Source organism: Grampus griseus (genome assembly GCF_964374135.1).
Source record: "Grampus griseus genome assembly, chromosome: 14".
NCBI classification, from domain to species: domain Eukaryota; kingdom Metazoa; phylum Chordata; class Mammalia; order Artiodactyla; family Delphinidae; genus Grampus; species Grampus griseus.
Genome location: NC_139008.1, coordinates 29,717,100 through 29,730,540, shown reverse-complemented (window position 1 = coordinate 29,730,540; position 13,441 = coordinate 29,717,100). Strand labels below are relative to the sequence as shown.

Below are 13,441 nucleotides of genomic sequence, written 5' to 3'. Positions count from 1 at the left end.
AGAATAATGCCCCTTAAAGCTGTCCACACCCTAATCCCCAGAACATGCCTTAAATGGCAAAAGGGACTCTGCAGCTGTCATGAAGTTAAGGCCCTTGAGATGAGGAGATGATCCAGGTGGGCCTGAGGCAACCACAGGGGTCCTTAGAATAGGGAAGCAGGAGGGCCTGAAAGAGAGAAGAGGCCCATTGACTTTGAAATTGGCCCACGGAGCCATGAACCAAGACATGCAGGCGGATGCTAGATGGATTCCGGCCTAGAGCCTCGAGGAGAAATGCAGCACCTTGTCACCCAGTGACACCCATTTTGGACTTCTGAGCTCCAGACTGTAGGATAATAAACGTGTTATTTCAGCTACTAGGCTTGTAATTTGTTACAGCAGCCAGAGCAAACAAACCTGCCCCCTCCGAGCTAGGTTGCCCAATCCCCCTCTGGCCCTGCAGACTCCCAAGGGGGCTCTCCCCCTCCCATGGGGGGTGCCCCCCACCAGAGGCCTGAGCCCCTCAACCTCCCACCCCAGCTCCCAGGCATCTGTCCACCCACCCTCGGTACTGAAGGAGCCCTTCTCTGGTTCAAACTCCACTTAAAGTCCACAAGTGTGGCCACCCCGCCACACCCCGCCACGTCCGGGAGACTTTGCTCCAACAATGACCCCTCCTGCCAACCCTGCCCTCTCAGCTGGCTTCTCTCCTGATCTCTAGGCTGGTTCAAATCTTTCCTTATTAAAAGATAAAAACCAGGGCTTCCCTGGTGGAGCAGTGGTTGAGATGCAGGGGACACGGGTTCGTGCCCCGGTCCGGGAAGATCCCACATGCCGCGGAGCGGCTGGGCCCGTGAGCCATGCCGCTGAGCCTGTGCGTCCGGAGCCTGTGCTCCGCAACGGGAGAGGCCACAACAGTGAGAGGCCCACGTACTGCAAAAAAAAAAGTGAAAAAAAGGTAAAAACCAAAACCCCTCTCTTCTCTCAGCCTGGGTCCTCAGTCCCTCTGGCTCCCTGCTTCTCTTCCGTGTCCACGGATTCACCCCTGACCACCAGCCTCCCTCCTCCCTTGGCCATGACCCCTCCAAGCCCACTTCCCGTTTCCTGTCCTCTTCTCCCAAGGCTGCTGGCATCTCCTCTGGAAGGACTGCCTCACTGGCCTGGCCCTGCACCTCTACCTTCAGGGGCTGTGCCTCCCCGTCAGCCCGTCCACAGCAGGTCCCCGGGGACTCGGGGGTCTGCACGCAATGCCCACGGTCCCCTGAACTCCTCAACCCCACACCCATCATGCTGACCACGACCCACCCCTGGACAGCTCCCCCCCACCCCACCCCACCCCGGCCAAGCCAGTCTTCATACAGAAAGATGCTTGTCTCTCTCTAAAGCAGGGAGATGCAGTTAAAGCGACTCAGGGACAGATGGTCAAGCTTAATATCATCAGTGAGGAGTCATGTGGACATCACGCACCTGCTGATCTGACGGAGTGAAAAGGGCACTCTGGCTTGGTGGTCCTGCTCCCCAAAACCCCTGACCCCAGGCTCATCACAAGAAAACCTCAGACAAACCGAAATTGGGCGACTTTCTACAGGGGACCAGGCCAGAACTCAAAACAGCCAAGGTCATGGAAAAAGGAAAGCTTGAGAAACTGTCACAGACCAAAGGAGAATGACAGGTGACAACCAAACAAAAGGTAGGATCCTGGATTGGACCCTGGAATGGAATCCACTGGAAAAACTGGTGACACTCAAAACGTCTGGAGCTTGGTTAACAGGAAGTCACCAATGTCAGTTTCTTAGCTGTGGCGAATGCACCCTGATGATGTAAGATGCTAACAGTAGGGGAGGCTGGATGGAGCATACGGCACCTCTGCGCCGGCTCTGCAACTTTCCTGTGTATCTAAAACTATTCTAAAATGAAAGGTTTGATAGACAGAGATAACAAACTTACGGTTACCAAAGGGGGAAGGTGGGGAGGGATAAATTAGGAGTTTGGGATTAGCAGGTACACACTAATATACACAAAATAGATAAATAACAAGGACCTACTGTATAGCACAGGGACCTATATTCAATATCCTGTAATAAACCATAATGAAAAAGAATATGTGTATATATGTATAACTGAATCACTTTGTCACACGCCAGAAACTAACACGTTGTAAATCGATGATACGTCAATTAAATAAATTAATTAATTAAATGAAAGGGCTGTGTTTAAAAAAATCCACAACTGATACCCAGATCTTTTTCACCCATCATTAGATTTGCCATTTTCACCCTGGCAAAGAGCAGAATGTTTGATTGTACACAGAGCTGGCCTGGACGTGGATGAACAGGCCTCTCTCCCAGAGCCGGTAGGAAGGTAACCTGAGTCTCACACAACAGAAGCATCTACCAAAATTTAACATGCATGAGTCCTTTAACCTAGCAATTCCTCCTCTAGGAATCTGTATCAGAGCTGACCCCATGCCTGGGTGCAGTGACAAAACGATGAGCACACAAGGGTACTCACTGCAATGTTGCCAGAAACCACCTAATTGTCCATCAGCAGAGGCCTGGGTAGACCAGTTATGGCGCATCCACACAAGGGAATAGTATGCAACCATCAAGAAAGAATGAGGGGGCTTCCCTGGTGGCACAGTGGTTAAGAACCCACCTGCCAATGCAGGGGACACAGGTTCGAGCCCTAGTCCAGGAAGATCCCACATGCTGCGGAGCAGCTAAGCCCGTGTGCCACAACTACTGAGCCCGCGTGCCCAAGAGCCCGTGCTCCGCAACAAGAGAAGCCACCACAATGAGAAGCCCGTGCACCACAACGAAGGGTAGCCCCAGCTCACCGCAACTAGAGAGAGCCCGTGCGCAGCAGCAAAGACCCAACGCAGCCACAAAAAAGACAGAATGAGGAAGTTTATGTGCAGAAACGCAGTTATCTCCGAGATGTATCAGTGCATGACAAAAGCCCAAATGGTGTTTATCGTCATAGGCCATCATTTGGGTACAACGAAGAAGGATATACGTATTTCTTTGTAAAATATACATAAAATGCCTCCAAATGGATACACAAGAAACTGACAACTGGGAATTCCCTGGCGGTCCGGTGGTTAGAACTCAGCGCTTTCACTGCTGCATGATGTGGCCAAAAGGAAGAAAAAAAAAGAAAAGAAGAAACAAAGAAACTGGTAACAGTGGTTGCCTGTAAGCAGAGGGGGCAGGTGCACTGGGGGATGCAGCCAGACGAATGCTTTTCACTCTTCTACCCTAAGTTGATCTTTTGTATATTGAGCCATAGCAAGATTACAAAATCAAAAAATTAAATTAAGAAAAAATTAATAAGTTAAACATATTTATAACTTTAAAAATTTACAGTTCTATAATCTATAATTTATTTATATTAATTATGATGTATTTATAAAAAATAAGTTTTAAAATTAATGAAATTTAAAATAAAATACACTAAATCTTTTATTTTAATAAATTTATTTTATTTATTTATTTATTTTTGGCGGCATTGGGTCTTCGTTGCTGTGCACAGGCTTTCTCTTGTTGTGGCGAGCGGGGGCTACTCTTCATCGCGGTGCGTGCGCTTCTCATGGCGGTGGCATCTCTTGCTGTGGAGCACAGGCTCTAGGCGCGCGGGCTTCAGTAGTTGTGGCACGCAGGCTCAGTCGTTGTGGCTCACGGGCTCTAGAACACAGCCTCAGTAGTTGTGGTGCATGGGCTTAGTTGCTCTGCAACTGGCATGTGGGATCTTCCCGGACCAGGGCTCGAACCCATGTCCCCTGCATTGGCAGGTGGATTCTTAACCACTGCGCCACCAAAGAAGTCCCAAAACTTCTTTTTTTTTTAACGGGGAAAAAGAGCCTCTTCTGCAAACCCATATTTGCCCTCCCCAGGTTGGTCTCTCTTGTCCTCCCACCTCTGGGTGAAATGACGTTATCATTAAAGCTACTGATGACTTCTCTGGTGAAAAGCTGTGCACTCCACCGTTTCTGCTGTATCAGCCCCAGATCTGTACTAACAACATCCTATTGGCCAAAATAAAATTCTTCTCTTCCCATTTTACGCTATGATCCATTTTTCAGGCGGGAGGTTCTGAAGGCTGATGGCGGATGTGGGATTGGGGAGGCATGGACCCTCCCTCACTGGGCTTAAGGAACCCATTTAGGGAGGCAAAGTTAACCAACATGGGGAGATATGGGAGCAAACGCAAAGGGGAAACTGAGCCCAGATTCTAAGGCAAATGGAGGGTCTAAGACAAGAAAAGGACACAGGCAAGGGCAGAACAGGAGGTGGGTGAACAGTGTGGCAGAAGGCACAGAGGCAGGCACACCTGTGTCCTGTGGGGGCGTGAGCAGTGGTTGTACCTGTGTCCTGTGGGGGCGTGAGCAGTGGTTGGCCAGGAGGGTGGGGTCGGGTTACAGGAGCACTTTCTACATCAAGAGCCTGGCCCTGGGACTTCCCTGGCGGTCCAGTGGTAGACTCCGCGCTTCCCACTGTAAGGGGAGCAGGTCCTATCCCTGGTCGAGGAACTAAGATCCCGAATGCCGCACAGCACGGCCAAGAAAAAAAGAAACAAAGAGTCTGGCCCAGGTGAGGTGGGGACCAGGCTCCCAGGCTGGACCTTCTGGGGAGGGACCCCCACGCAGGTTCTGTTTCATTAACCAGCAGCCCAAAAGTGACTTGAAAAGCCCCCCAAAGTTTTCAACCCCTGCCAGGGAGAATTCAGATTCTAAAAATAAGCCTCAAAACCTAGAATACCAGGAGAAAGCAACCAGAGCAGAAGCCATCCAATAACTCCCCATCAGTATAAACACACATCCAAGGCCCAAAGACCCGTAGCCAAGGGGTCCTCTCCCCAGATCACGTCTCAACACAACAAAAACTCCAGTCTCATAACTTCTGGTGTTGCTTCATTCTGATCGAGGCCCCTTTTTCAATATCTCTCCCCTGAAAATCTCTTAACCATTTTCTAAAATGATCCCCTATTATTTCTCTCTGCCTTCTTAAAGTCAAGAAAGAAAGGAAGAGAGAGAGAAAGAGAGGGAGGGAAGGAGGATAGGAAGGAAGGAAGGAAGGAAGGAAAGGAGGGAGGGAGGGAGGGAGGGAGGGAGGGAAATGCTTGTGTCAGCATCTTGTGGTTCTGTGATACCCCAGGCTGCTGGCAGCCCCCATCCTACTCCTCCATTTGCTGCTTCAAAGCTTCCGAGGACTGGAAAACCAGAACCCAGTGTGTAAGAACTCTGTGTAAAGTAAGAATTACTAGTTTCCTTCGGTGCCTCCCATGAGAAAAGTAAACAAGCTTGGGCATTTATCTTGATGATAAATACCTGCGTTACTTGGGAGACTCCTATTTGCTTATTTTCTCAATTCTGGCCATAGTCCAGATGACTGTAGGTTTTATAACTGTCATACCTTTGAAAGTTATACCACAGTCTTGCCTTTAGCAAGACTTAAGGTGAGAACAGGGTGGTAAACATTAGCTACTGCAGTCTTTTAAGGCATGCCCCGCTTCCCCTTGCCTATCCTATACAACCCAGCCCTGGATGACAGAAGCCTTCCCACTGTGTCCTAATTGCTTCCTGTCTGCAAATTAGATTCTGTTTCTCTAACTGGACTGCATTACACTCCTCCAGGGAAGGGCTATCTTCCATGTTTCTCTGGATCCCCCAGAGCTTTAGCGAAAGCAATGCACAGACAACCTCCTGGCAGAGCTGAGATTTCATGCGAACATATGGCGTATATATATCCCATATACGATGGGGGAATCTATAGTGCACGCTCTTTGAAAGAGTGTATTTTTTGGGGGTAGTTTTCGTTTCCAGTTTGAGATATAACTGACATACAGCACTGTGTAAGTTTAAGGTGTACAACATAATGATTTGCCTTACATACATCACGAAATGATTACCACAATAGTTCAGTGAACAGGCATCCTCTCATAAAGATTCAACACTAAAGAAATAGGAAAAAAATTCTTTTCCTTGTGATGAGAACTCTTAGGATTTACTTTCTTGATAAGTTTCATTTATAATGTACAGCCATATTAATTACCTTTATTATACATTTACATCCCGAGTACTTACTTATAACTAGAGAAGTATTTCCTAAATAAAGACAAATCTTCCTTACAGAAGAATTCCAAATGATATGTGTAGAAGCCCCCTCCCTCCAGGAGGTGGAGATTAATCTAGCCCCTCCCTCTCCTAGGTGTGGGCTGGATTTAGTATCTTGCTTTTAAAGAATAATCTAGGAAAAGAGAAGAAGACTATCTACAATGGAGAAAGCTGGCAAACACCACCTTAAGCTAGAGACAAAGGTTAACATCATTAGCAATGTCACATGGGTATCATGTACCCCCTGATGTGATGTGATGCAAAGAGCCCTTCATCTCTGATGCCTTCTTCCCCCAAACCCGTAACCCCAGTGCAATCATGAGAAAAACAACAGACAAACCCAATGTGAAGGAAATTCTATAAAATCTCTGCCCAGTGCTCTCCAGAAAGTCATGAAAAACAAGGAAAGGAAAGACTGAGAAACCGTAGTAGACCGGAGGAGACTGGGAGATGGGGTGGTTCAATGCAGTATGGTACCCTGGGTGGGATCTTAGAACGGAAAAGGGACGTTGGCGGAAACACTGGTGAACTCCAAATAACGTCTGGAATGTGCTTAACAGTGAGCTACCAATGTCAGTTTCCTAGTTTGACAAATGTCCTGTGGTGATGATGTAAGATGTTGCGGGGCGGGGGGTAGTTGGGACGACTGGGTGAGGGGTAGATGAGAACTCCCTGCCCGAACTGCCACTTTCCTGCAAACCTAAAATTAAACTATAAGATGAACTGGAGCAGGCAGGCCTCACTCAAAAGCATTCAAGTTCAGTTTTTAAAAACAAAAGCAAAAAAATGTTAAGGTTTACTTTTTTAAGTTTTTTTTTTCTCAAGTGTATTTTGGTTAAATGGGAAAGGTTCAGTGGAGGTGGGGGTGATGATCAGGGTTTCTATTATTTCTCACTGAGGATGAGTGGATGGATACTTACCTAGGTAGATAGATAGATACCACCATATTTAAGCAAATGGGCCTTAGAGTTGAATGAATCTCCAAACCTCCCAGCTGAATGCACACTGATTCTCGGCCACAGATCTGTACCCCCTCCCTTAAGATAGATTTAAAACTCTCACAAAGTGGTTTTAACCACAGGTAGGTGATAAACTCTTCTAAAAATATATCCTCCTGTTTTCTAGATTTAGGTATCAGATCAACATACAAAAGGGCAAAGCCTTCAGAGAGAAGATAAAGCAGCTTTTTCACCACCAACTTAATCCTCTAAGATCAGTTCTTTCAGGAAGAAAAAGAGGAAGACTATTCAATTCCACTCTCTGCCCCCACCGTGCGGCCCCAGAAAAGAATCTTGCTCCGGGTATACGTGCATCACAGAAATGACCCCAGGATAAAAAGGCATTCCTTCAGCAAAAGGAGGACACACACACACACATGCAAATTGTCAGGTCCCCTAAGAAAACAGTGTAGTTTGTAACAAGGTGGAGAACCAGCTGAGGTCAAAGAGAGCTGGTCTTTCACAGTCGCTAGAGAAAAATGTTCTTTACAATAATGTGAGCACAAGTGAAACCTGATTTCAAAAACCCTAACGAATTATCTGACTTCTACATTTAGTCCATCAAATATTGTTCAAAGTTCTTAAACTAAAGGCCACTGGCTAGCAATCTTTAAAATACAAAGATTCTGCGACGCTGTGTTTGCTGTAATGTAATTTAACCCGTATACGGCACCAGAAAACGTCCCAGGCAAATGGTGCTTCTTAAGCTCTCAGTCAGTAAGGAGGAAGCATTTAGACAAAAGGGGAAATTGGGATCTCCAACTCTCTTTGGGAAAGGAAGTGAGAAATTACACTAAGGTTCTTAGGCTAATGGACCCCAAAACACATTCAGATTCGGTCTCCCTCAGTTAAAAAATACCAAAGCTCACAGGGAAAGATTTCAGAGACATGTTTTCAAATGACATCTTCTAAATTCAGTCTGTTTCACAAGTCAAAGATAAAGTGACCACAATCTGAGAGCCAGGTTCAAAGATGGCATAACTACAGATTACAGTGATTTGTAGAATGGAAAATCCTTCCACTGGGGAGCTGGGCTGCTCCCCCACAATCAGAGAGGGCAATTTCCCCCTGGATTCCTGGTGAAACCACATCCCCAGTTTCCACATGAATGATAGTTTTTGATGAAACAGCACAATGAGAACATTAATGGGACTCCATCAGGAGACAAAATGACATGTACCCTGATTACAACTTCATAAAAAAACAGGCACCATGACAAAAGATAAAACGGCCAAATAAGGAAAACAGATGCTAGTTGTTTCATTCACAGGGTGAGATTATACCTGATAATCTTCTTTATCTTTCACGCTTTCTGTAATATTGTTATTTTTTACATAACTTTAAAAGCTATCAGTGCAGCCTTTATGAATAACCTCCCTGGACTCAAGGTTAGGGCAAGTCAATGCTAAGCTCTTAAACTGACCCCAGGAACACTGTCAATTCTAAAACTCCACGAGCTAAGTAAGCTTCAATTCTCCATCGTCATTTTCCCTGAAGTTACCTTCTTCACCCACAAAGAAGAAAGTGCCTCTGGCTTTTCCGATCTTGGTGAATTAACCTCCTACCTACTAGGTGAACAGGGAATCACCACACAGACACCCTTGATATTTCCTTTCTTCTGTCCAGGTCTTAAACCCTATGAAACGACACACAGTTCTCCTACTGAAATAACCTGCGGCTAAGGGACAACTTCATTAGCTACGAAAGTGTTATCCTGACTGCCCGGAGTGCAAACAATAAGATGAAATTGTGAGGACCCGGGAAAGTACCACTTAGAACTCAAATAACAATGTTAAGATAAGTAAACACCAGTCCAGTTCAGAACAGGCCATACGGGGGCCACATGGGCACCAAAGACACCATAAACACGTCAGTACTAAGTCTGGCAGAGTTAAGGAGGACTTATTTGCATGTTGAGATGGACCACCTCGCCCACTGAGCTATTTTTGTTGCAGTGAAAGCACAAATAAGGACAAGTCACCGTGCCAAGACTTTGGACTTCGTGTCAGATCTTGCTTTTTCCACCATCACTGTAGCTGGGGTTGATTGATCTTCGGTGGGAGAATTTTAAGTCCCTGAGGGCATACTCCCGTTCTCACAGTGGCACCATAGCACCTCTGGTTGTGGGTAATGGCAACAAATCATGCCCTATCTCCTTGAAAATGAACTTAGGCCTTCCGGTTCCTTTGCTCTCAGTGGTTCCCCTTTTACTGTTCTCAGCTATGGGCTAGTCCGTGCCTCCTCCGAAGCTTTGCTGAGCCCCTCCTGCTCATTCGGAATGCTGCCCATCTAAGTCCACATGTACCTTCTGCTACCTGTACTCAGGCCTCTGCTTTGCTATGAAACTTTCCCCGACTAACCTGGCCCCCAGCTCACAGCTCCCTCCTTTCCATTCCTTTCAATCCTTCCAGAGTCACAGGGGCATTGCTGAGCATTGGCTTTTCACCTTTGTGTGTTTCCATTTTCCACCCACAGCATAAACCCCTCAGGACCGGGAGCCATTTCTTCTGTGTCCTTTACAAGGCAAGGGTAGCACTTTATTTCCCCACAGCTATCGCGTAAAAGCGACCACAGGAACAAAGGGAAGTTTACTCGCCAGAGCCAGCGAAATGACTTCTATCTAGTATTTTAAGAGACTTCAGAAATTGATTCTCCATCTCAGATCAATCACCGAGTCACTTAATCCACGAAAACATTACAACAAGGATACTTTTACAAATTTGAATAAAAGCATATATTATTCATGCCTTAAAGTAACAGGAAAGAGAGAAGATGGACCTCTCCCATCGTAGAGCTACAATAAATGTTTCTTAGAGAGTCTGGTGCACATTTACATTCCAGAGCAAGGACTGGCTGAGAGGTAAGCCAAGTGCAGCATGGGTGTTATTCTATGCCAGGTAGAGCAAGTCACCTGCTCGCTGGACTCCGAGCCAATTGTGATAAAACCAAACATGCTGGTCGAGTCTCAAATACCAGTTCATCCCACTACACGGCATCCAGGTTAGTCCCATTTTAGAAGAGTCACCCAGAGACGTCTTGGGGTGGGAGTAGGAAGGTAAGGGAGGCAGTCAAGCACACACTAATGCAAACCATGTCTTTCCTTAAAAGGGCCCCAGGGGAACGGCAGGGCCAACCTGCATTCCAGACAGCGCCTGAACCAGGGCCAGCTCACCAGGCCAAGGATTTATTCCCCTTGGGAAGGACGGGTGGGAGAGTCTACCCTGACGGGCTAAGATGGGAAGGTCCTGTGGCTTCCAGAAACTGGATTTCCCAGCCACCAAAGCTCGGTCCAACAGGCAATGACATCAGCCCCACTTATCGGAAGCACAAAAGCCACCAGAAAACTATTCAAAGACCAGCTGGCCTGATCCCTGGAATGCACAGCCCTTCCAGAATACACCCATTTCCCATCACCTCCTCTCCCTGACCCTGACCAAGGGCTTCTGGCACAACAATTACCCCACTGCCCAGATCGACAGGGGCCTGTACAGCAGACGGGAGGGGGCAACCTGCCTATCTTGGTAGGGAGGGGCGAGGTCCACCTCGCCGGCATGTGCCACTGGCATCCATCCAGCACCGGCAGTGGATGGGGTCCCGGCCCAGCCCTGCACTCACAGGGTGCCCACCTTACCCCCCCATGAAGGGGTAGCCAGGGCCCAGGCTCCCTTTGCTCTGTGTCCCGGATTTTCATCTGCTGGGGGCTCCCTAGGCCCTCGGGTGTCCACACAGTCACCGGCTGAGAGCCGTCCTGAATCCTGCGGGGAACCCCCGGGGTCAGGGGAAAAACGCAGATGCCGTGGCCCCTAGAAGTCGAATTTCTGGGACCGGCGTCCGGAAATTCGTCGGGCTTTTTTGTTTGTTATTTGGTTTTGTTTCTGAATCACCGGCTGATGATTCTGGAAATCTCAACTTTGAGATAGCTGCCACCAGAGCGAGTTGAGACTTTCCTGAAAAGCCTCGGGGAGTTCTCTCCGGGGAGGCGGCCCCGCGAGTAGGAAGGGGCGCGCTTTCAGGTTGGGGCGGGACGACCCCACCGCGCGCGATCCGCGGGCGATCTGCCCACTTAGCAGAGCAGGAACGGAACCAGCCTGTCCCGCGGCGGGAACAGGCGCCGAGAGGCTGGAAACCCGGCCTCACCGGCGCCGCACAGAAGATCGAGGCGGGACCTCGACGCCTTCCACCCCACCTCGACCCCGGGGACCCGTCAGGGTTCCCGGCCGCCACGACCCGCGTGGAGCCCGGAGCAGGTGCTCGCGCCGCACGGAGCCCGCTCGCTCCCCACCGCCGGCCCGGGGTACCCCCGATTCGCGCCCCGGCCGCTGCCCGCCCCCATCCGCGCCCCCCACCCGCGCCCCGACCGCCAGCCCTCCAGCGCTGCACTCACCGCCGCCCGCGCAACCAGTCGAGCCGGGAGGTCTGAGCTGGCGGTACGGGCTGGCGGGCTGGCGGGCGGGCGGCGGGGAGGAGCTCCCGGCGGCGGGGGCGGGAGCTGGACCGGCCGGGGCGGGACGCTGCGGCTTCGGCTTCCGGCTTCTCCACGCCTCCGCGCGCGGTCGGGACCCGCGCCCAGCCACCTGCGGGGGCCGCTAACCCGGGCCTGAGAGCCCGCCAGGGACCTGCGACCCTCCGGCTTCTGCCTTTCCCCTCCACCCCTCCGATCTCCCACTACCCTCGAAACACCCCGGGTTACACCCCAGACCCCGTTCACTCCCTGGAACCCCCAGTTTCAGCCCAGACCCCACTCGCCCTATACTGGTGTTTCCCCTTTCGGATTCTGCCCCTGCTCGTCGATCCCCGCCACGTGCCCGGACACCCTTGAATCTCCCCTCCTGATTTCCACCCCCTGCTCTCCCCGGTTCGCATGGGTCCCCCATCTCTGGCATTCCTTCTTCCCCACCCTCAGACTATGCGGACCCCCACCCTCGAGTTCCAGATCCCGCGCCAAGGGATCCAGTGCTCCCTGCCCTCCGGAGGGCGGCCCTTCTCTCCCCATAACAAATTTCTGTACATTCAGACGCATACAGACAGCCCAAGATGCTCTATGTGCCTTTGGCCAAGTGCCCACTTTCTCTGAGCCTCAGTCTCCTCTCTGTAAAATGGGCATAACAGCGCATATCTCATAAGATCTACGGCAGAATTAGGTGAGCTAATGCAGGCAAAGCATTTAACACAGATTGCGTTAAATAAAACTTACCCTATGTTATAAAGCAGAAACTAACACCATTGTAAAGCAATTATACTCCAATAAAGATGTTAAAAAAAAAAATTACCCTATCTGCTAACTATTGTACTTTGTATGCCCCCAGGGTGGCCCCTGGCCCCTAGGTACTTTCTCACTCCATCACTGAAAACTGGAAATCAGTAACTACTGTTTCAGCAAAACCCTTTGCCCCTAAACAGGTGCTGCGTATCTGATAAGAGCCCCCATTATGCTGCTACAGTAATAATAGCAGCCCTGATCCAGCAGGCCCCCCTGGGAAGTCATTACAGGGTACTGATGAGCTGATGTGGCTTTGAGAGTACAGAGTCCTGGAGAATGGGTGGAACCCTAATGTGGCTATCTAGAGAAATGCCGGAAATTCGTCGGGGTTTTTTGTTTGTTATTTGGTTTTGTTTCTGAATCACCGGCTGATGATTCTGGAACCTGGGCGGGGAGCCTAAAATCCCCCTTGCGGATTCATAGACCTGGATCCCACAACTCCTCTGGTGGTGGAACCCTCCCCCGCTTTACACTGAGACCCAGGCAGAGAGTGACTTGCCCAATGTCTTATAGTAAACTGTCCCCTTCTTCCCTGCCCAAAGCTCTTACCACCTTTCACCACGTGGACCCAGCTACCAGCAGCCACGTATTACTACCAGCCCTGGACGTATTACTCAATTAAAGGAGGGGATTTCAAAGTTCTCCCCAGCATGAGAAGTTGCCACGTAGATGTTATTAGTGATGCCAATCTTTTCTTGTTTTAAAACTATAGAGAAAGCTGGATTGTGCCCAACACCTGATGTCTTGACATTAACCCAGAGTATCACAGACCATTGATAGCAAGAGGTGAGCCCTACAGAAAATATTTCAGAGCAAAATCTTGAAGAAACAGCCTTCCTGCCTTCCTTCCTCCCTCTCCCCCATCCTCTTCTTTCCTTCTTCCTTTCTACTGAAGGAAAAGCAATCGCACACCTGAATTTCCATCTCTATTACTCATTGCTAAGCCATCTTCATTCGTTTTTCTCCCCCCAACTGCTGAGCCACAGCAGGAGCTGGTTTTGTTTTCTCATCTGTCCTAAACACTTACTGCATCCGTGAGTTTGCAATTATTTATGGGGAGAGCTATAAAACTGTAACCCTTTTTTGACCCCT

The 13,441-nt window shown here is 49.2% G+C and overlaps 1 protein-coding gene across 1 annotated transcript in view; it reads right to left on the bottom strand.

Moving 5' to 3' along the window:
- Positions 1 to 11,508, bottom strand: part of LITAF (lipopolysaccharide induced TNF factor) — a 30,562-nt gene extending 19,054 nt beyond the window's left edge. Inside the window, exon 1 of the mRNA XM_082671191.1 lies at positions 11,474 to 11,508. The gene's annotated coding sequence lies outside the window, so the exon portion shown is untranslated. The remainder of the gene's footprint in view (positions 1 to 11,473) is intronic.
- Between the last annotated feature and the right edge of the window lie 1,933 nt (positions 11,509 to 13,441).